The sequence below is a fragment of the Saccopteryx bilineata genome, chromosome 4 (assembly GCF_036850765.1).
Source record: "Saccopteryx bilineata isolate mSacBil1 chromosome 4, mSacBil1_pri_phased_curated, whole genome shotgun sequence".
Taxonomy (NCBI): Eukaryota; Metazoa; Chordata; class Mammalia; order Chiroptera; family Emballonuridae; genus Saccopteryx; species Saccopteryx bilineata.
Genome location: NC_089493.1, coordinates 126445883 through 126470142, shown reverse-complemented (window position 1 = coordinate 126470142; position 24260 = coordinate 126445883). Strand labels below are relative to the sequence as shown.

General features: G+C 47.3%; 1 protein-coding gene across 1 annotated transcript in view; it reads right to left on the bottom strand.

The window, feature by feature from the left end:
- THSD4 (thrombospondin type 1 domain containing 4) overlaps positions 1-17063 on the bottom strand; it is a 692972-nt gene extending 675909 nt beyond the window's left edge. The window contains exon 1 of the mRNA XM_066277962.1: positions 16815-17063. The gene's annotated coding sequence lies outside the window, so the exon portion shown is untranslated. The remainder of the gene's footprint in view (positions 1-16814) is intronic.
- Positions 17064-24260: the final 7197 nt, after the last annotated feature.

Here is a 24260-nt window from a genome sequence, read left to right as displayed (position 1 = left end):
AGAATGTTAACACTAAAAGAACAAACACAGAGAGTAAGTACCACATTCATCCACCAAATAGGTCTAGGTAAGACTTCTGGGCTGAGTAGAAGATAGCTAATGGGGTATTCTTTTAGAAAAAAAAAAATCTGTCTATGAAATTTTAAATGTTTATTGAGGAAAACTTGAAAACTATGGAAAAAAACATCAAGAGAATGCTGTAATTACTCATACTCTCACAATTCAAATTAATGGTGAGACTTTTTGATGCTCTTCCTTCTGGTCTTTATACAGAACACTAATACACATTATCTGCATGTTTTACACATATTTCTTCATAAACAAAATCACACATACCATTTTGCATTCTGTTTTTCACTTTAAAAGATAAGCAACACATTGGTAATATTCAGAAATATTTTAAATCAGTGTATAACAGTCATGCTATGGAGGCCAGATAACGTGTCAAGTGTTTCCTTATTGCTGGAATCTGTGATGAACATCTTTGTATTAACTTCTTTATCTGCTTCTCTGCTTAGTTCCTCAGGGTAGACTACTGAAAATAAAATCACTAAGCCAAAAAGTATGACTATTTAAGATCCTTTGTATCTGCTTTAAAAGAGTGAATCCACCTAAAATCCCACATGGAGCAAAAAGAATAGACACATCGCCAATAGTGTTAGCATTATATAATCTTTCTTAATTTGATCATTAATTAGGGTAGGCTAAATGCTGTAATGAACCACCCCAGGAGTTCAATGGCTTAACACAACAAGAAGTTTTTTGTTCGGTTCACTGTCTGAAGTGGGCTGGCAGGGCCATTCTGCTCCACATAGTCATGCAGGCATCCAGGAACCCAGTCTTTCTTCATCTAGTAGCTCCAGCATTGTCTCAGAATCCCTGACTATTTTTTCCCATTCAGTGAACAAACAAGGGAAAAGAGAAATCGTTGCAGATTGAGCTAGCAGCTTCATGAAGGTAGTGTATGTGTCTACCACTCATGTTCCATCATCCAGCTTAGTCTGACAGCCATACCTGACTGCAAGAGAGTGGAAAATGTGCTCTGCCTGTATTCCCCATTGGAAAGCTGTTGGTGAACACCTTCCGGTACGGGGGGGAGGGTGGTGGTGGTGGTGGTGGTGATGGTGGTACACATTCAATGTGTTTGTTGCAACAGGCAAAAAGAAAAGGAAGTCATTTTAATATGTACTCTTGATTATTAGTGAGACAGATTTTCATTTTTATTAGCCAAGTATATTGTCTCTTCTTACAACCTCTTTACTAATGCTTCTGTAATGCTCACGTTTTCAACTGATTCTTAAGAATTCTAATATGGAGGATGTTAACCCTTATTTTATGCCTTTGAATCTACCAGTTATTTCTTCTGTGACTTTTCATATTCATATTTTTTCACAGATTCACAAAGCACAAAAATAAACAAACAAAAAAACTGGGAGATTCTAACCCAACTCCCCAATTTCATTATTTTATATTCACAATTTACAGATGAATCAATTGATACTTAATGACATAAAAAGGACTGGTGCAAGGTTTTGTAGCTAATCAAAGGCAAAACTAGGATTAGGGATTTAAAAAATGTAAGTGTATAACAAGTGACAAGCTATGCTAAACACTTTCCAAACATTATTTTGATTAATTCTCAAGACAATATAAGGCAGGTGCTGTTGACTTCCCCATTTTACAGACAAGGAAACTGAGGCTACAAGCAGTGAAGCACTATGCCCAACATCCAGAGCTAGTAGAGTGGCAGCCACAAGATCTGAACTCAGGCTCACCTGAGCGTTGAAGCCACGTCTTAGAGCACCACCATGAAGGCCTCTCAGGTCTCCTGCCACACAGCATCGAATATCTAACCCCAGGGGGCTGCAGCCTGAGCCCTGCCAGGGGGGTCGCTGTGTGCGAGGTTGTGCTCTGCCTGTTCACTGCCGGAGGGTGCTGAGCTTGAGTCCAGGCTATTTTCTTAGTGCCCCCATGCATTAGCCCGTCCAGAACACATCCCGGTTTGGTGTGCTGCAGCCACCATAAATCAACCGGCCACACGCACTGCCTTTGGTGCTTCCGAGCATCAGGGAAAGGATTTGCCTTTTTCTGCTCTGCTCTGCGTTGACATCTGAGTTATGTCATTATTTTTTTAAGCGATAGAAATCTAGTCAATGATTTGTAGCAATCACTGCTGTGCAGTGCATGTCAAAAAGCTCCCCGTATCCTTATAGAAGAAAACAGAAACCTAGCAAGTTAGTCATACTTTGACACAATTCTGTGATGGGCTAGTATTAGGTAAAGCTTAAATCAGGTAAAAAGCCATGATTAGAAGACTATAATAATGAGAAACAGACAGCCATCTTACAAATTAGGAAACATTTTCAAGGAAACCAAAAGAGGTGAGTCATTGGGGTCAAAGGTCACCCAGAGGTCAAGGGGGACAATAAAAAGCAACTGAGTTTAGGGACAATAAAACTATTACTATACTCAGTTTTTCTTGAACTCCATTGTCAATGGGCACACAACTCCGTTCACTTCCTATCTCTTCTTTCTTGTGAAAGAAGTCAGAACTGGAAAAATATCAACAATATACCAGCCCTCACTAATGAGCTGTTTAGGTTCAGTAAGGACTCTTACACTCTGACTTCTTTGATTATTTCACGCTGAGGTCTCAGCAACCAACATCTCAAGACCTGTGCTCTCATTCAGACTGCTGTTGAGTATTTCTAGTTTCCTCCTGCTGATGACCCGCCCACGATGAATAATAAAAGGACCAGGTTTACCAGCTGCACACGAAGTCCTCCCCTTGCTGAGGTTTCCTGCTTTGGTGGTGGTATCACCACCCTTCCAGTGAATAAAGCTCAAAGCTTACATGGGCTTCTGTGACTCTTCCTTCCCAAGTGCCCTAGGTCGAGTCTTTTGCCAACACTCAACTCTTCCTTTGTATTCTTTCTCAGATAACTCTTCCCTCTCCCTCCATTTCCACCAGCCTCATCCAAATAATCATTCAAATAATTACAGTTAGTGTTTCTCTAAGTTTATCTATGCACTTCTGTCAAAAATCAGAGAGGCATATTTCTGGGTTCTCTATTCTATTCCACTGATCCTTGTGCCAATCCGTCTGTCAACACTACACAGTCTTGATTATTGTGGCTATATGTCAGTCTTGAAGTCTGGTAGACTGATTCCTCCTACTTTTTCTTATTTTTAAAAACTATTTTCAGAAGTTTGACAATGCTGTATCTTGGTATGGATGTCTTTGGGTTCATCCTCTTTGGAATTTACTAAGCTTCTTGAATCTGTAGGTAACCTTGGGAAGTTTTCAACATGTAGTTCATTGAGTACTTTTTTCAGTCCCACCTTCTTTCTTCTCTCCTAGAACTTCAAACACACATTACATCTCTTGCTAAGGCCCTACAGGTCCTGGAAGATCTGTTCTTTTTTTTTCCTTCTCCCAGTCTATTTCCTCTCTGTTGTTCAGACTGGGTACTTTTTATTGTTACACATTCAAAATCATTGATTCTTTTCTTTGTCATCTCCATTCTCTTGTTTAGACCATCCAGTGAGATTTTATTTCAGTCACTGTTTTATTCAGCTCTAAACTTTTCATTTGATTCTACCTTATATTGCTCATTGAAACTGTTATGACAGCTACTTCAAAACCTCTCACATCTCCATCTTCTCAGTGTTGGCAGCAACTGATAGTCTTTTTTTTTTTCTCCATTTATTTTGAGTTCTTCCTGGTTCCTGGTATGACGAGTGATTTTTAATTAAAAGCTGGACATTTAGGGATAATGTATGAGGCTCTAGGTTTTCCTTAAACTTGACACTGCAGCCTGACCTGTGGTGGCACAGTGGGATAAAGTGTCGACCTGGAAATGCTGAGGTTGCCGGTTCGAAACCCTGGGCTTGCCCAGTCAAGACACATATGGGAGTTGATGCTTCCTGCTCCTCCCCTTTCTCTCTCTCTCTCTCTCTCTCTCTCTCTTTCTCTCTCTCTCTCTCCCCCCCTAAAAATCAATCAATAAATAAAATAAATGAAAAATAAACTTGACACTGCACTAGCAGGGGAAGATGGGCCCTACCTCATTATGGCCAGGTAGGAATAGAAGTCCAGGTTCCCTACTTGGCCTTCCCTAACAGCCAAGGGGGAAGGGAACCCACCATTCGTGTTGAGCATGGTGGGAGTTCTAGCTACCTGACATGCTTCAGCTGGCACTTCACCAGCTGGGAGGGATAGGAGGCCTCATTGCTGTGCCCATGGCACTACTAGTATATGTGTGAGTTGAGGGAGAGGGAGGCAGAAAGTGATACATGATCTTGCTGGGTGATGGTTATAGTCCTGACTTTCCACTAGGCCTCCTCTGACCACCCCAGTGGGGAGACGGAGGGATGTCTCAATGCTGCGGAGTGGGGCTGAATGTCCAGGTTCCCCACATGTCTCAACTGAGAAATAGGCTCTCAGAATGGTCTAAGGCTACCACCATTCATTTAGGAATAAAAAGTTAGTGACTCCAGAGATGAAGAATGGAATGCTGAAGGTCAAACAGCAAGTGAATGGCAAAGTCAGAACTCAGCCCATGCCCTGGGCTCCAAGACCACTTGTCCATAAACCAAATTGCTCCTAAAGCATAGGAAAATCCAATATTATAATGAAAAATCTAACCGGCCAAAGGGTAGTGCCTGCCTCCCTCCACATCCCGCCAGACCTCAAGGCCAGAAAGCACATGTTGTTATGTGCCACCATCCCCTAAACAACACAAACACATGTCTACTCAAGACAGACCTTCTATCCAACACACACAGAAAAAGAACACTTTGTCAGCCAAAAGCTACAGCATCACAGTCACCTTTGGAGCTAGCGGTCTTCCATCTGGAGAGGATCCTGGCCATCCTACCACTGGAGTCCCTAACACAAAAACACACCCAGGAGCTGCAGGGCTCAGGGCAGTGTCTAGGCCACGCCCCCCTGCCTGGCTGGAGAGCAGGGTCTGCTCCCCACAGAAGGTGCCTTCCCTGGACCTGGGGGCCCTTGTCTGGCTGGTGGTCCCAGCATAACACTGCTTATTCTCCAACACGGGAAAGCTGGGGACCCAGGAGAGGAAACTGCTTTCTAACAGCCTTTGTTTTTGTTTCCATTTAAAAAGGTTACTGACTTGACGGCCTGTGGAAAGAACCAAAGTAAGAATTTCAAAAAGGCTCAGCGTGTTTTGGAACTGACCAAATATACAGAACTTTTGGGTGGGGAGTAAAAGAAAGAGAAGGGAACAAACTTTCATCCACATGTATCATGTGCCAGACACAAGCCCTGGGGCTCCTTCCCTGCCCTCCCCTGGCTTTTCATAACAATTTCAGAATCAAGTTCCAAACTACCACCAGAGGCCATCAGTCTGTTGAGAGTCAGGCAGAGTTGCTCGACTCTAGAATGGTATGAAATAACAAATAGTTTTATGGTATACAATTTGAATTGTGAAACTTAAAAAAAAAAAGTTATTTGATGCCTAAATTTCTACATAATATGACCTGAAGTATTAAAATCATTAGGATGACTTCTTAAAGAATCACAGATTGTGTTAGAGTAATTGCCTATGTCAGTATCACACAGGCTGATAAATACCTACATCCTTGGATAGAACTTGTGAATTCAGCTATACTTTTAGGGGCTCTGGAACATCCATCAGTGATTTTGTTGACTATCAGGATCTTTTTACAATTTAAAGCAATTTTCAAATGTTATAGTCATCTAGACCAGGGGTCAGTAATCTCTGTCCAGCAGGCCAAACTTGACCCACTGCCTGTTTCTGTCACATTTTCAAGTAGTTGAACAAAAATCAAATGAAGAAAACCATTTTATGATGTGGAAATTATGTGAAATCCAAATCGCAGTGTCCATAAATAAAATTCTACTGGAATACATTTGTTGATGAATTGTCTATGGCTGCTTTTGCCTCACAAGGCAGCACTGATTCTTTGAAACAAAAACCATACAGCATGCAAAGCCAAAATACTAACTCTCTAGCCCTCTACAAAAAAAAAAGCCTGTGAACCCCTAGCCCTGATGGCCCATCAACTGATGATGCCAGACTATATAGCACAGCGACAAGGATAATGACAGTGGCAATGACAACCAGCTTGGCTACTGAGGAAGCAAGCAACTGTCATGAGATACCAAGTGGGCAATTTCTGAGTGAGCCCACGGTGCCGCTGGAGATAACACCCACAGTGTGAAAAGCAACTTTAAGGCAAAACTCTGATACATTCTGAGAATGTATCCAGCACACATGCACAATCTTTACATTTATACCACCAGGGGAAAAATAGTCTGAATAATGAGAGATCTGAATCCTGTGAGGTCTTCAAGAATACAGCCCTGCTGTAAAAACAGGACAGGACAGGCTTCTACTTCCTTTGTCCCTCGGACCCCCCAGATGCTTTCCCTCTGTTGAGGGAGGGCTCAAATCTCTCCGAATTCCCACCAATCTCAGTCTGATGTCCTTCTGGGACCCCAGCCTTCCTACTGTATAATGTTGACCATGCTGATCATCCCCTGTGCCTGCCCACCTCCCACCAAGGCTGCAAGTCCCCCAGGCAGAAATACCACCTTCTTTACCATTAAGTTGGATGGCCTTGCAGTGCTCATTAAGGCACATAGTGGGTACTTTGTCTCACTGCAGGAACGAACACCATGCATACGCTGTCTTCTCTAATTCCACTGCACAAACAATCCACTGCACACACGGGGAAACTGAAGGTCAAGGATGTAGCTGTTCAAGCCACTCAGGCAAGACTAAGTGGCAAAGTCAGAACTGGAATCCACACCATTCCCCAAGCAAGGTACCTGACACCTGGGAGGGGTTCAGAAGTACTAGCTGCAAAAGAGAATGCACACATGGCGATGCCCATGCAGAACCACAGAGCACAATACTGTGCTCTCGTGCCAAGACCTCGGTGAAATAAGCCAGTCACAAAAGAGCATGCATTGTATGAGTCCATGTACACAGGGACATTGTATGAACACTGACAGTTTCCCTGTATGGAGCTAAGAAAGTCCCAACCTCACAGCGCCCCTTACATCTCTCACTAGGAGAGACACTGAGTGCCCTACTGTGAGCCTGAGGAAAGAACCGTACCTATAAGGAAAGGAGCGGGGAGGCAGAAAGCAAGTCCCGCTCTGTTTCTTGGGCCTCCCATCTGGACACCAGGTGCCTCTTCTCTGACCAACCCCTGAGCAGCATTCGTATAACAGAAAGGCTCCTGCTTTTGACCTGCTGATTACACAGCTCGGAACTGAATTTTCAACACCAAAGGTTAAATCAGAACAATAAAATACAGCAAACTAAACATTCGTTTTGGTAGTATTAAAGTTACATGTACAATAAAACTCAAATAAAAAAATAACACTGTTGTGGAATTATAAATTATATAGTCTTCGGGAAGGCGACTTGACTGTATGTATCAAACACCTTAAAGAGTATTATCTTTTGTTCCAGAAACAGCACAGTGTATTAACAGAAGTATTAAAAATGCACAAAATATGCAGTTATATTTATCAATCCTATTGAAAAACTTAAAATGAACATGTCCAAAAATAGACTGTGTAAGCAACATTAATATTTTAAAAATAATCTGCAGCTATTAATAAAATCAAGCTTTGGAAGAATAGTGATTATTTAGTACATAGAAAATGTAACCCTATATGTAATAATGCATCCAACAATAAATGTAACAGTGCGTGATATATTGTTAAGTGAAAAAATTAGGGAACAAAACAATATGTTCAACATGATACCACTTTTATAAAAGTGTGTGTGTGTGCACATGCATGCATGTGTGGATGGATGAATAGATAGATAGATAGATAGATAACAGATAGATAGATAGATGGTAGAAAGATGCACATTGGCCCTGGCCAGTTGGTTCAGTGGTAGAGCATCAGCCCAGCGTATGAAAGTCCTGGGTTTGACTTCCTATCAGGGCACACAGGAGAAGCGCTTATCTGCTTCTCCACCCCTCCCCCTTCTCTCTCCCTGCCCCCCGCAGCTATGGCTCAAATGATTGGAGCAATTTCGGCCTGGGTGCTGAGGATGGCTTTCTGGCCTCACCTCAGGCGCTGAAATAGCTCCATTCCGAGCAAAGAAGTAGCAGCCCAGATGGGCAGAGCATCACCCTCTAGTGGGCATGCCAGGTGGATCCTAGTCAGGGCTCATGTGAGAGTCTGTCTCCCTGCCTCCCCACCTCTCAATTAAAAAAAAAAAAAAAAAAAGATGCACATTAAAAATAATGACCATCATTTGTTGAGAAATTATGACTTATTTTTCTTCTTTGTGTTTTTTTGTATTTTGAAAGTTTTCCTTTGAATATTTTGTAAGTTAACCTTTATAATCAGAAAAAAAAATTAAGTATTACATCTAGAAACATAAAAAGTCAATCAGACCCTGGCCAGTTGCTCAGTGGTAGAGTGTCAGCCCAGCATATGGATGTCCTAGGTTTGATTCCCAGTCAGGGCACACAGGAGTAGTGCCCATCTGCTTTTCCACACACCCCCTCTTGCTTCTCTCCCTCTCCCTCTCCCTCCCTCTCTCTCTCTCTCACTCTCTCTCTCTCTCTCTCCCCCCACCCCCTGCAGCCATGCTCCATTGGAGCAAGTTGGCCACAGGTGCTGAGGATGGCTCCATGGCCTCTGCCTCAGGTGTTAAGAAGAGCTTGGTTGCTGAGTAATGGAGCAATGCCCCAGATGGGCAGAGGATCGCCCCCTAGTGGGCTTGCCATTTGGATCCCAGTTGGGTGCGGGAGTCGGTCTCTGCCTTTCCTCCTCTCACTGAATTAAAAAAAAAAAAAATCAACAGTGTTGTCTCAGTAGGTAGCATTTAACAATAGCCTAAACCTAGAGATAAAAGCCATGCAGCAGACAGTGCAGGGGCACAAATGTCTGCACAACTCCCAAACTAGATAGCCCATGGCAGAGACAACTCTGAACCTCTAGGCATTTCTCCCAGGCAGGGTCCACGGCACCCATACCGCCTCTCCAGGGTGGGTCCTCATAGTCTTTGCCAATGGCACGAGCCAAGGGCAGCCCAACAAAATGTTGGGAAGAAGGCAGCTGGGCCTCCCCGTGACTCCAGACCTTGGAACCCAGCCAGCCTGTACCCAACACTCCCTTGCACACTCAGGCAGGAGCAGTCACTGCACCTGCCCCTGTTATTACAGTTCTTTCACATCTGCCCACCATAAAAACTGGGTACCACTTTGAGCTGCATCTGTTTTGACACTGTAACTCTCATCTCTAAGCAAAATAGCCTTACTTTTTATTTTAAAAGTGGTTGACACAACAGTCAGAAGGACTGGAGTATTGATACAAGAGAGTACTGATACATGCTTCAACATGGCAAACCTTGAGAATGTCATTCTTAGAGAAAGAAGCCAGTCACCAAAGACCACACATGGCATGATTCCATTTACATGAAATGGCCAGAATCCACAGAGACAGAAAGTAGATGAGTAGTTTCCAGGGACTGGAGGAGGGAGGAGCAAGAAGTGACTGTCATGGGTTCAAGGTTTCTTTTTGAGGTAATAAAAATATTCTGGGAATTAGATACTGTTGATGGTTGCACAATTCTGTGAATAAACTAAAAAACACTATTTTAAAATGGTGAATTCCAATTAGGCTTTTCAGTGGATTACAATTAGACTGAGGCACTAAGTGGCTCATTAGTTCCTTGAGATCACATGTTTCGGAGTCAGATGAATTGGAATTCAAACAAAACTTGGACATCTACTTGCTGTGTGAGCCCATGCAAGTCCCTTCGCCTCTCTGGGCCTCGGGTTTCTAGGCTGTACAAGGAATAATAGGGCCTACCTCACATGGATTGTTGAGAGGATTAAGTAAGTTAATGCAGAATGCTATAATATGGCCCTGGCTGGTTGGCTCAGTGGTAGAGTGTCAACCTGGCATGCAGATGTCCCAAGTTCAATTCCTGGTCAGAGAACACAGGAGAAGCAATCATTTGCTTCTCCATCCCTCCCTCTCCCCCTTCTTTCTTTCTCTCTTCTCCTCCAGCAGCCATGGTTCGATTGGTTTGAGCACATCAGCCCCAAGCTCTGAGGATGTCTCCATGGAGCCTGTGCCTCAGGCACTAAAAATAGCTATATTGTGAGCATGGCCCCATATGGGCAGAGCATCAACCCTAGATGGGGTTGTCGGGTGGATCCCAGTCAGGGCACATGTTGGAGTCTGTCTCTCTATCTCTGCTCCTTTCCCTTGAGAAAAAATTTTTTTACAAAAATGCTGTAATATAATGATTCCTTCTCCCTGAGACAGCCAAAAGACCCTTTGAACTTCAAGCAGCACGAAATCCTGGGCCTTGTCTAAAACCTCACTAAAGCCAAGCAGGGCTGGGGTACCTGTTTTTTCTGGAAAGGACACTAAATGGAGCTAGTAGCTAGAATGTCAGTGCACACCCTCTAATGAGACTTCAAATATGATGAGATATGGCTCACATATAACCAGCAATAAAAGCCCTCACACAGCCTCCAAGGGTCTCCTGTCTTCTGACCCTCCTCTCCACCATTGATAAGTGTTACTATTATTAGCTTCAAGCAAAGATGAGGCAAAGGGGGCTCAGAGAAACCAGAAAAGGAAACAAGAGCTTCAGTTCGCAGTCATTGTTTTTAGCTTTTTAAAAGTTCACTTTATCGAATAATACATTTTGTTTTAAAAAATAAAAGTTCAAACAGTTAAAAATGAAGCACAGGTCAGCAGCGTCATTACAACATGAAAACACTAAACAAAGACTTTGTTTTTAAAAAAATCCCCCCTCCCCCCTACAACGTGATTCTGAGCACACCGTAGGGAGGACGGTCCACAGAGCCCCAAGTCCTGCTCTGACGCCAGCCTCCTCTCTACCCTCAGCCACTTCGCTCAGCTGTCCAGTCACAGCGAGGCTGGCCACGGGCAGAGCTGGTGTGGAAGTGGACCAAGCAGGTGCCACTGTCCAGTCCACCAGGCCTGGCCGCCTAACGTGGAGGCCAGGACAGGGGGCAGGCTGTGTAATAAAAGGACAGCTGGAGGGAGGCCAGGGAGCCAGAAGCAAAAGGAGGGGCGGGAGAGACCAGAATTCCAAGCATGTGAGGGTCAGGGGTCAAACAAGCAACATCAATCAAAGAGTAGTTGTCAATTCACCCTAAGCAAGTCTTGGAGGGGGAAGAAGCTACATAGATCTTTCCTAGAGAAGATCTGGGCTCAGATCTTAGGTAGATCAACATGGAAAACACGACAGCTACCATGCAAGCCCATTTCCATGTGCCCGAGACTGCTTTAAGCATTCTGCATTGCCCTGAATCTCACCCGTTATCCCCATGTTACAGGCTGGGAAACTACAGCACAAGAGGTTAAAGAAACTAATCAGGGACACACAGCACAGTGGAACCAAGGCCGGAAGTCAGGCTCCCCACTGGTATCAACAGTGCTGCGCCTGACAGGGGAGAAGGTAGACCCAGTGCCAGAGATGGTGTACCGCCAGTGCCAGGCTCCCTCTTCCAACTTCTTGGAGATGACAAGCGGCCAGAGGCTCTGCATTTTAGGGGGACAAGTTTGTGTGGCAAATACAAATGAGTAACTTGCTGATAGGATCGAAAGTATGTACCCATGTCCATAAGAAATTCCTCTCTCTCTTGACTGAGCTTCCAAGAAAAAATGGTTAAGTACAAGACATGGTCTGCCCCCCCACCCCCACCCAGCCCAGCCCCTCTAGTCAATGGCTGCATCCCTGTACTAAATCAAAGACCACACTCCCATTCATGGGATGCCTCAGATAATCCCCTTGCCATTTCCCTGCTTGGGTTCCTGGGCTCAGGTGGGCCTCCGATGGCTACTGCCTAAAGGGTTAACATCTCATTTCCTCTTGTCTTTCAAGCCTTAATCCCCATCCTGAGCTGGGTGCATTCCAAGCCCACCTGGAGCAGGTCAAGACGAGCGAGCGAGCGAGCGAGCGAGCGTGGCTGGCCCTTCATTTCCCCTGGCAGGAGATTAGATGGGGCGCCTATTAATCACTCATTACTTGGGTCCTCATTGCTGGCCAGCCCTCTCAGGCAAGCAGCCAGCCAGCTGGCCAGGAGGGTGAGGCAGGCCAGCTCTGCCCCTGCCTAGCGCAGGTCACGGGGTCACCCAGGGCTGCCCTTCTGGGACAAGACACCACAGTGCAAACCTGGCCCTCTGTCCTCCGGACTACACCTGAGAGGAGAGGGCTGAAAAGACACTGCCAAGATAGCACTAAGCCATCAGCTTCAGAAGGCACATGAGAGAGGACAGCGTACACAATTAGTCTGGTTGAAAGATTAAGTAAAAAGAAGACAAAGATAGGAAGAGACCAATGTCCCAGGACCACTAACCACTAATAAAGAAAACTGCTGCCTACTTGCTTCTTAGATTCTTCTTGGAAGAATCTAAAGGGAAACTGGAGAATTTGGTATTATTATTACTGCACAACGAGGGGTGTTCATTCACTGGGATCCAATATAAGGTGGCAACAGTCATCCCCTGAACCTGAGGGGGTCTACGATTATATATTTTTCTCCAGCACATATACGAGCACTCAGAGCTGCCAGCCCTGGTCAGGCGCTGAGTAAGCAGGAGAAACAGGATGAAAACTGCCACTGAGCAGCCACTGTGAGCCAGGACTTTGCCTAATGCTCTGCACGCCCACACACCAGTCCCTACTCCATCCTTCAGGCTTTGGCCATCCATTTGCCAAATGGGGAAACTGAGGCTGGTGATTGGAAAGAACCTGTCGATCACTGGACCCCATCCTGGTACAATTCACAGTGCCTGGAGGGAGTGGCTAGCAAAGTATGGGTAGCCCTATTTGGGGAGTCCCAGTCCATTTTTTATCCCAGGAAACTTGGATTCCCAAACTATCCACCCCTATCCTTCTCCTTCAGCACCCACTCAGGCCCCAGAAATAAATTCACAGTGAGCCTGATGGAGACAGGACTTCATGCCAGCTCCCACTGGGGGGGGGGGGGGCTTTCAGGACTGAACTGAAGAGGCTCTCCACCAGGCCCAGGCCTCAAAGCTCCATTGCTCACTCCCTAGAGTCAAAGGCCTCTGTGAAAAAGGAATGTGTTACCTGGGATAAAGTGGCATATTCACCAACCACCTGTCATTAGTACCTCGTGTTAAAGGCAGCCCAGGTCAGTGGTCCTCAAACCTGAGCATGCAGAGGAAGCACCTGAGACACTCCTAAAAGTGCCAGGCTCTGTCCCCACACTACGTTGGTCTGCTTTTCCAGTAGATCCTAACTCTGGCTCAGATGTCCTAAGGACAGCCCTTCGTGAAATAATGATAGGCTGGAAAGAGCACCAGGCTTAGGGAGCTGGGTTTTAAGACTTAGGTTCAGAACCTGAGTTGTCTACCTCAGGTAAGTAACCCTGCGCTTGTGTCTCCTACCTTATAAAGTACAGACGATAATGTCTCCATCACAGGTTGCTGGGAGGAGTCAAGCCCCAGGCACAGCACATGCCAGGACAGCGGGTCTACAGAAACCAGAAAAGTCCACCTTGGTGGGTGGGGGAAGGAAAAGAGAGCAAAACAGGCCAGGTGATGAGTGGTGTCCCAGCATCAGTACCCAGGCCCTGCAGAGGAGGCGTGAAGAGGAGCGATCCTGAAAGAAAGAAGGAAGATAGTAGAGCAGCCTCAGGCCAGAACCCCCCACTGGAGCCCCACATCCAGTTCCCAGCATCAGCCTGTGTAGTGGCTTGGCTCCTGACAAAATATTTCTAACCCGTTGTTGTTACAGAGGAGAGAGTCAATAAATACACATGAAACCTTTACATCTACACATGCATAAATAAATACCACAACTCTGTGTACACACACAAAGATAATACAGAGGAAATGTGGGGGGAAAAGAGGAGAAAGATGGGAAAAGTGGAATGGCAGGTCACACCCAGTTGAGGCACCTTTTCAAGTTTGTGGGGCTGGTTGTGAGTGGCACTGGGCTACTCACCTTGGAAAGGCCCCAGGAGGAGAGGCCAAGGGGCCACTCTTCAGGAACTCCAGGGTGTCTGGGAAGATGCTGCTCACCCACTAGGACATGTCCAGGCTGAATACACAGGATGCAGGAGACAGAGAAGGTGGGTCCAGGGAGGAGAGAGAGAGGAGTGTACAAGGAGACTGGGGTACACTTCCTGGCAAGATCTGGGTTAGCAGAGGATTTCCAAGCCACGACCGAGACTGGGTAAGTGGAGGAAAGAGTTTCAGGTAGGAAAGACTTGCAATGTTCTTGGATCAATGGAGCAGATTGGAATTAAGATAGTTTTAAATGCCCAGATGAACCCTGTCCATAATAACACTCTCACATCTCTAGGGCTTTGCTCAAGCTCTTCCCTCTGACGGCATCCCTCCCGCCTCCCAGCCTTTCCCCCCTCCTTGGACTCCTCCTCATGCTTCCAAGCCCAGCTATAACTTTCCTAGCTCCTATGTAGAAAAAAAATCTCTCCTTTATCTGTGCCTTCTGGATGTTTTGCACACCCCCCAATAGTCTGCATTGTTTTGTGGTTATTGGTTATTTCTTTGGTCTCTTTCTCTCCCAGGTGGCCATAAATCATCTGCTGGCCTGTCAACAAACTGAGGGCAAGGATATTGTCTTGTTCTTCCTGGAAGCTCCAGCATGTAGGAACGGCCCCTAGCTCAGCAGATACTCAGAAAGATCTTCTGGAGATAAATTAAATAGAAATGAATACTTGGGGAGTAGGGAGGGGGTGGCATTGTAATTTCTTGAGAGGAATGATGTGATGAAGTCAGAATTTTAGGAATATTAATCTGTCAGCATGAGAGAGAAATGGATTAAAATGAAAAAGAGACTTGTGGCCAGGAATCAAGAGAGATTATCACTGTCATTTGGATATAAGGTAGGGGCAGAGGTAATGAAGACACAAAAATAATTTTGAGATATCACAAAAGAATGTAGAAGGGACTTGGTCACAAATGAGCTATAAATGAGGGGAGTTGGATGATGAAGGAGTCAGGAGCAAGCAGACCTCTAGACTCATGGACAAGGGGGAAAAAGGTGGAGCTATGGAGAGAAATGTGGGGACCAAGAAGGCGAGAGTGACACCTGGCCTCTCTCTAGGATAACTGGTTGCAATCACAACAAGCATTTCTAGGCAAAACTAAAACCACAACACCTCCAATCAGAATTTCCAACCCTGATCTTACTCTCCAACTCTGGATTTCATTTAATTTCATCTTGTTTATTTTTTTCCTAACAGCCATGTAGGAAGATTTCTTCATGGCAGGCGCAAGACTAAGATAAAGATAAGACCACCAGGTGCTATATTCAGTGCTGGGCATGGACAAGCCCACATGAGCTGACCCCACAGCCCTCCCCACAGAAGTCCAGCCCAGCACTGCCTGTTCAGTAAGTACTCTAGTACTCTGATCACCCGTTGCACTTCCCATGCCAGGACCTCTGGGAAAACCCTGCTCCAGCCCTGCAAAGGTTTATAGGAAAGTCCCAGGACTCCCATCTGCTTCCTCGCATTAATTCCAGGGCAAAGATTTTGTTTTCTAAAGGAATTCAATCACGTTGCCAACAAAAATCTATCTATATAGGAATTGAGGAGGGCTGTATTTAAATCACATTCTTTAAATGTTTGCTTCTTTGTAGATTGAGACTCAGTACAATCCTAAAACCAGCCCCTTCACCACCTTTACCAAAGTAGAAGACAAGTGCAGGTCATGCAAGGTTTCAAGAACTGTGCAACCTTTGAAAAATCTTTAGATTATTCTGCGCCTGGTTGCCTTTGGCTGTGAAACGACAGCTGGACAAGGTAATTCCTCAGACCTCTCTTGAGTCTCTTATTTCTCTCACTCCAAATTCAAACAGGCATCCCAGAATGGCTCAGTTACACAGGTCAAAGACTTGAGAGTCACTTACCACAAAAGGAAGAAGTGCTGCGTGGTGGTGTCACAAAGGAGACAGGAAGAGACCCACGCACGCACGCACAGTTAACGGCAGTAGTGGAGGCTACTGCAGGGGGATTTGCGGGGCTGGGTGTGCACGCTTAGGAAACACCAGACCCACACATTCCAGGCGCTAAGTGGGCCTGAGAACGCCCACGTTAGGGCTGCTGTTATTTCAAGGAAAACAAAAATATATGCACTCCCAGGTCCCTAGACCCCTAAGGTAAGCTAGCTCTGGAAAGACTAATTCTAAGAGCACGCCGGGGAACTGCCGGTACTTAGGCTGCCCCTTGGGGGAGCGCCTGGAGCTGGTGGAAACAACCCATCCAGTCCGACTCCCGCTGGCGCCAGGGTGCCGCGGCTCCGCAGAGACCCACACGCGGGTCGAAGGCTTTCTAGAAAACGGCGTGGCCGAGGCCTCAGGATGGAGCTCGACGCGCGCCCACCGAGACTCGGCCAGCAGCTAGCGCTCGGCCGGGGCAGGAGGGGGCGAGGCTGGGGTGGGGCGCGCCGGCCGTGTGTGCGTGCCCCGGTGCCCTGCGCCGAGACCCCATGTGCACGGGCCCGACCCCGGGACAGCCCAGGTGGACCGTCTCTAGGGTTTTCAGGGCTGGCGCCGGCCGGACAGAACAAACCTTCCGGGAAGCGGAGAGAGAGAGGGAGGGAGGGAGGCGAAGCAGTGTGCACGGACCAGGCGCCGCAGCTTCCCGAGCCTGGTGCGGGCGCAGTCCCCGCGTCCCGGACACACCCACCGCGCCTGCTCGCGGTCCGGAGGGGCCCAAGGGCCGCAGCGGCAGGCCGGCTCGGGGCCTCGCGGGCGGAGAGCAGGCATGCAGGACGCGCGACCCGCGACGCGGGCGGCTCTGCTCACCTGGGTGTCCACGTCCCGGGGTAGCCGGCGGCCGCCTCCTCTCACCTCGCCCCGCGTGGTTCCCGGCGCCCGGCAGCTCGAGCCCGCCGCATGGACGGCCGCCGTCGCCGCCGTCCCAAGCCCACCCTGCACGGACTCCCGCTGCGCACTGGTTCGGCGTCGGGCTGCGCGGGCGGCCAGCGGCTCGGGCGCGCGCGGAGAGCTCTGGTTCGAAGTTTGAGATCCGAAGAGCCAGGACCCGCGCCGGCTGCTTCCCTCCTCCCTCCCCCACCCGCGGCCTCCTGCTGTCATCTGGAGCCGCTCCTGCCGCCCCCTGGCGGCCGCCTCGGGAAGGACCGGCGCCCGCTCCACCCCGGCGACTCCTGAAGGGCCCCTTACAAGGCAGAGCGAGGCAGGTCCCTGGGTACCATCACGTTGATGGGTAGGTGGAGGACAGCCAGAGGGCAGGAGAACGGGAGGAGTGGAAGGAAGAGTGGTCTGGGCTAGGCAGGACTGGCGAGACCAGGAGGTAAGCTCGGGCCAGACGGTGGAGATCTTGAATTCCACTTGAATCTTATCTTGAGGTTTGTGGGAGTCATCTGAAGCACAGGATGTGGGCACCCTCGGGTTTTGGAGGCTGAGGCAAGGAGCCAGCAAGAGATATTGCTCTGTAAACCAGAGCCGAGAAGGCCATGAGTGAGAGGACAGAGAAGGAAGAGCTGTCCTCTAAAGGACACACACAGTCACACTCCCTCGCACATTCACACGCAGTGAAGCCTCGTGGGGCTCCTTCTAGGCAGGAGAAAGGACTCGAGCCCCCGAAATGCTAACTGGGGCTAGACAGCATGGGGGAGATAGAAGATAGCCCCTGGCCAGAGTGGTCCAGCATTACCTCTGTCTCATTCACGGTATTATTGTGTAGAAAGAAAAAAACATGCCACAAAGTCATCTTCATCGTCATCATCAGCATTATCATAAGACTTTGATTTGTATATCTAAGCCCCTCTTTTTACTGATTGGGAAATATTATCCCAAAGAGGGCATGGCCAAAATGACACAGCTGGTTAATGACTGGAAGGTTACTGGAGGCCAGGTTCCTAGCTCCCAAAGCAGTGCTGCATTCTTTACATTAAGAGGTTTTCGAGTCAGTGAGAAAATGTCTCTTCTCTCTGAGGAGGGGGTGGGGGTGCCCTGAAACATTAGGAGAGGCTGCCCAGATACAGGTACTCTTCCTATATACAAGTCACCCTGTGTATATCACTGCCTCCCAAGTCCACCAGTGGGAGTTGTTTTCAAAGTGCAGGACAGGACAGTGAAGGTGGTGTTACACAGCCCAGAGCCCGCCAAACCGGATGGTGCTGTGAATGGAGGAGAAAGGAGAGCAAGAGAAACCGGCGAGAACTCTGGTGGGGTAGGGAGTGAACAAAAGAGAAAGTGACAGAGCAAGAGGTTAGGCCAAAGAAAGAGAACCATCTTTGAGTGCTGACTACTGGCCCAGAACCTGGGCAGAACCAGTACTCACTGATTAGCTGGCTCAAACAAGATGAAATAACTCCACAGTTGATCAAACAGACGCTGACTGCAGGCACCTAGCATTAGCGGGCTTAAATTAATTCTGAGTGTCACAAGTCCCCTGGGTCCAGGTTAAGTGGATCTAACAATCTGGTCAAGTCTGGCAATTTAAGCCATTTAACATGATAGGAAAATAACACAACATTGGAATGTATTCAATTATATACAGGAAGAAAAAATGGAAATTTTATGTTATGTGTATTTTACTGCAAATTTTTAAAAAGAAAGCAAAACATGGCCCTGGCTGGTTGGCTCAGCGGTAGAGCATCGGCCTGGCGTGCGGGGGACCCCAGTTTGATTCCCAGCCAGGGCACACAGGAGAAGTGCCCATTTGCTTCTCCACCTCCCCCCCTCCTCTCTGTCTCTCTCTTCCCCTCCCGCAGCCAAGGCTCCATTGGAGCAAAGATGGCCCAGGCACTGGGGATGGCTCCTTGGCCTCTGCCCCAGGCGCTAGAGTGGCTCTGGTCGCAAAAGAGCATCGCCCCCTGGTGGGCAGAGCATCGCCCCTGGTGAGCGTGCCGGGTTGATCCCAGTCGGGCGCATGCGGGAGTCTTTCTGACTGTCTCTCCCCATTTCCAGCTTCAGAAAAATACAAAAAAAAAAAAGATAAAAAAAAGAAAGCAAAACATAAAATGTTCAAATTGGATTAACTTATTAATTCATTGTAAAGATGAAATGGAGGGGGGGGGAATCCAGTCCAAAAAAGGTTCAGAATAAGATGAGGTTGTCATATATCATGAAATCACACGAATAGGTGATAGGTCTGATTGGGGGATATGCAGAAGTATCTGAGGACTCACGGGGAGGGAGTGGAAATCCAAGATGTTTCTCCTGAGCTGAGTTCTGGAGGATGAGCAGAGTTCATCAGTCAGGGCATGGTGTGAACAGGGCTTATGGGGTTTTTTTAATCTAATTTTAGACTTACAGACAAGTCGCAAAAATAGTACAAAGAATTCCCTTTTATCTTCCCTTAATGCTAACTTCTTACATAAGTAAAGTACAATTATTTTTGGACAAAACTTGATCCATTTAACCTTAGACTGGCTCTTCGAAACGGCTTCTGATCCACTTCAAATTTTTTTGACCATATTTTGCTCATATATCACAGTTCTTCATTCAAAATCAAGACCAGACTGTGAAATTAGCTCACATTTTAAACAAAAAGATATTTACATTATGTATAGGCACCTGTGAATATTAATTATTAAATACAGGTGTTTAACCTTGCAGTCCTGGTGTTTGTCTACTTTTATCCAAGTGTGTACATGTGCATGAATCAGACCGGTTGGCCCATGTATGAGACAAGCTACTCACCCTCACCAATAGAGAAAACCAAGAAGAGTAGGGACCTTGAGTCACAGAGGCCAGACCACAGTACCTCACTTGCATGTCAGTGTTTTCTGTGCACAACATCTTGGTGGCTGGGTTGTTAGTTATCCTTTTGCATATGTGCAGTGACAAGGTGCTCACTACCTCATACTGTTGTTGGAGGCTCTCTGTTAGTAAGCCCCTTTCCATTTGAACTGAAAACGTTTTCTGCTGTGATAACTTCTCAAAGGACGGACAAAAGGCATAGATAGCCCTCTATCATGTGTCAGCTCTGCATTACAGACGGTCCTAGTTTAGACCTGTTTCCCCACTACAATTATTGATTTATGGTTAATAATGGTCCCTACACTCTGTTGTCCCAGCTGCGAGGATGAAGGACCTGGTGGTCCTACAGAAGACTTCCATCACCCACCTCACTGTGGCTGTGCCCTGCCGATCCTCCTGGGCGGTGTCCGTCCCTGCACACAGAGTCTTCACAGAGTGAGGGCTCCCAAATGCTGGAGAACTGATGTCATGCTGCTGGCAGAAGTTTCCTGGGATTTCAGAGCAGAGTGTGAAAAGACTACAGGAAAGCAGCTTGGGACAGCTGGACCTCTGTGGGGACTTGTGAGCAGTACAGCTTCTGTACATCACCAGAAAACCAACACAGCGCTTCTGGGGCTTAGTCCCATAAAGTACACTTCAAAAAACACTGCTCTGCATTCTCGACAGACACTGGTGTTTTCATCTTAATGGCATCTCAGGGGGCTGTGTCCCAGCAAGGAAGGAAACCCCTGTATTATCCCTACTTTGTTAATGTTTTGGAGGCGGAAGGGAAACAGACATGTAGTCAAACCCCTAATTTTAGGCTTCAACAAGGTATCAGGATCCATCACAATGCTTACAAAATGTTCCTTTCAGTTTCCTGGTGGTAACCTTTGTCAGAAGTTAGGGCAAGCTTTATGAATGATAAGGAAAGAAGGGGAGCATAGTAAACAAACAAAACACCACACAAGCCTTTGGAGCTGGCAAAAGTGTCTAAGCACCTGGGATGAGTGTTAAGAAGCCAGTTGCCTCCTTAAATCAGTTCCTCCTCCTCCTCCTCTTCCTCCTCCTCCTCAGCCTGTGGGATGTTGAGCTAGGCTGTTCTGTTCACCTGCCTGGGACTGGCTCCCTACTACACCTGTTATTTAAGACTAGGCAGGGAATGAACATTTGCATCCACAGCTCTGAGGACAGAAGCCAGTTGGTTTCTAGTTAGAAAGCCAAATTTTCCCATGAAGTGTCAGAGTCTTTGGGTTACCTGTCAGGTTATCCAAGTCTCACTAGAGCTCCCCTCTCACTCTCATTCTTGCCCCGTGCCCGGTTGATGGAGATGGAAAATTCCACGTTACGTGGTACAAGACAACTTTTGGAATCCCAAATATTTAAATTATTTCTCTTTCACCTCTTTGCAAGTGATCATGCTCACAGCTCAGAGGCATCTCCCAGACTGCAGCTGCTTCTCTCCAGAGTGGCAACACCAAGCAAGATGGAGGGTAGACACTGTGGCCTCCATATCCACAGGCTCCCTTTCTCCTGGCGATGATTAACTAGGGGGAGACGACTGGTGTCTTTGCAATTAGTCCTTCCCCAAGTGCCTCTCAAACATGATTGATCATTCATTCATCTTTATTTCTCTCTCTCTCTTTTTTTTAAGTGAGAGGAGAAAAGATAGAGAGACAGACTCTCGCATGCACCCTGACTGGATGGGATCCACTGAACAACTCCCATCTGGAACCAATGCACCAATCAACTGAGCCATCCTTAGCACCTGGGGCTGACGCTTGAACCAGTTGAACCACTGGCTGCGAGAAGGGAAGAGAGAGAGAAGGGGGAAAGGGAGGGGAAGAAAGGCAGATGGTCGCTTCTCCTGTGTGCCCTGACCAGGGATCAAACCCAGGATGTCTGCACTCCAAGCTGACGCTCTTTCCACTGAGCCAACCAGCCAGGGCCTTTATTGAAGCTGACTATGAATGATTGAAGGGAGGATGAAAAATGTGAACCAGAGTCAAAGGGGACAGGATGGGAGAGACCATTCTAGACTTTACAGAGTTGTAAAGTCTCCAAGGGAAGGCCTGAAGCAGCAAGGAGTATAGAGAAGGAGTATAGTATAGGGCCCTGGCCACCCCTGTGTGGCCAGGGCTCAAAATCCTAGACAGAGAAAGGAGGGAAGTGTGGGGGAGGGGCAGCGATCAGACTGCCCTGAGCCACCAGGGTTGATAACCCTTCAACAATCGCAAGGGCGCAGATGTGTCCCATCAGAACAGATACAGCCATAGATTGAAGTAGGGTCCTGCAGCCCCCTGCTGTCTGAGATGCTCGATTTGAGGACAGTCCAGGGAGCCCCAGGGTAGAAGGAGTAGTCCAGGCAGCTTGGGGAGTGGCTACTAGTCGACCAACACAGAAGTATGTCATTTTGTAAATGATTGGAAAAACTGTCCTGTGCAAACCTCTTCAAAGTCAGTGATGCTTATGGCCACTTTTGTGAACTGGGTTATTTTCAAATGAGCAAGAAGAGGAAGTCTCTGAAGGGTTTAAGTCAGTGGTCCCCAACCCCCAGACCGCGGACTGGTACCGGTCTGTGGGCCATTTGGTACCGGTCCGCAGAGAAAGAATAAATAACTTACATTATTTCCGTTTTGTTTATATTTAAGTCTGAACAATATTTTATTTTTAAAAAATGACCAGATTCCCTCTGTTATATCCGTCTAAGACTCACTCTTGACGCTTGTCTCGTAAGTTCGACAATTATATTTAAAAATACCACAGTTTTTACGCCAGTCGCATAATGTTATTTTGTGCATTTATCCGTCCCACCCTAAAAGCTGGTCCATGAAAATATTTTCTGACATTAAACCGGTCCGTGGCCCAAAAAAGGTTGGAGACCACTGGTTTAAGTGGAAGCTGACATGATCCGATTGGTGCTTATCCAGAGCAAGAGGGGAATAAATCCCTTTGTCGCTAAAGAAAGAAAGGTAATACAAAAACATCATTCCCCAATTCTTTTGTAATGAAAAAAGATGCAAAATAAAACAGACCCATCATTCTAAAAGAATGCCCTGTTTGCCTTCCCTGCTTCCTGGGAGACTCTCCTAATGAGGCCTGGTCCTGCCTGCACTGCTCCGAGCGGCCTCGTGACAGGCACCACAGGTCTCCAGGACAGCCGGCCTGGGAGGCCGTGGGGCAGGCGGCAGCGTCGCTCTGAGGCTAATCAGCTTATGCTGGGCCTAAAACAGCCGTCACCTTGGCCTCGTTGGCAATTTTCCCTCTTTAGTAAACTGGTTTTTGTGTGCTGAGTGGATTAATTTTTATAAAGTCTCAGAGATATCGCATCACCAGTGAGCACCGGCCAGATATCATTTGTATATAAACCCAGGGCACTGAAAACCATGAAGTCAGTCTTCAAGCTCATTGCTTTTCTTTGCCTGTGCACCCTCGTCTTCCCTCTGTTTTCAGAGTCTAGAGGACCTACTGTATGCCAATCGTGACCTTTTGCCAGACTCTGCTACCGAGATTTTTGTGGGTCCTACATCCCTTCTTGTCCCTTTACTGTTTACCTGGTCACCATTCTGCACAATGGGGTCCTCTACTTGTGCGAAGCAGTTTAGAGAAGAAAGGAAGGCAGCCAGTGCCCAGCCAGCCCCCAGCAGGCGCCGCTGGGCCTGCGTCACAGAACCCCCAGCTATACCCCCTGCTCCACACAACGGAAAGGACTTATTTACACCTGCTGGAAGTAAGGGGACCTGACTCACACCCAGTCGGGAAGACCTCCTGACACTCAGATCTGCAGACCCGATTCTCTCAGAAACTCTGCAACAGGAAAATTATGCGACTCACTCTGGACCCCTCTGGGGAAAGATGACATATGCAGAGAGAAGTATGTGACTTCTTTTTTAAAAGAAAAAAATTCAAGCCGCACTCAAAATGGCTGCTTTCATGCCCTGAACTGTAGAGGGTTACCCCGTGACAACAGTGCTTTGTCATGTCCAAGGGAAAATGCCCCCAAGACCCATGTCTGCAGCAATTAGGACTCATTGGCATGGTGGCTGTGACCCTTTGAGTTGGACGAGGGACGGCCTGCCTGTGTGGGGAGCCCAGAGTGGGCTCCTAGGTTCCTCTAGAATTAGCCATGGGTCCCAAAGCTACAGGATCCATGTCCATGGCCGGCTTCTTCTGAAGTTCATTTCCCCTACTTCAAATCACAGAGTTCCTGTGAAGGGAACACATCCCCTCTCACAGATAAGGAAGTAAAAGTGAGCAGCAAACCACACTGAACTTGTATGTGGTTTGTCAGGAAGAAACACCCACCGACTAAGTGCCTGGCAGTGCCCTTTCCCCACGGGCCCAGGGCTCCAGGCCCTGGGCTTCCTCAGTGAGCCCCTCCCCATTGCCCACCCCTCCTAAGTCCAGGGATGGAGAAAATGGGGGTGGGGGTGGGGTATCATGCTGTCAGAAACAGCTGCTGAAACTGTAAGGTTGGTGGATAGAGGGATAGTCACGTGGGGAACCTAGGCCGGGGAACTTTGGCTAGGACCACCCACAGTC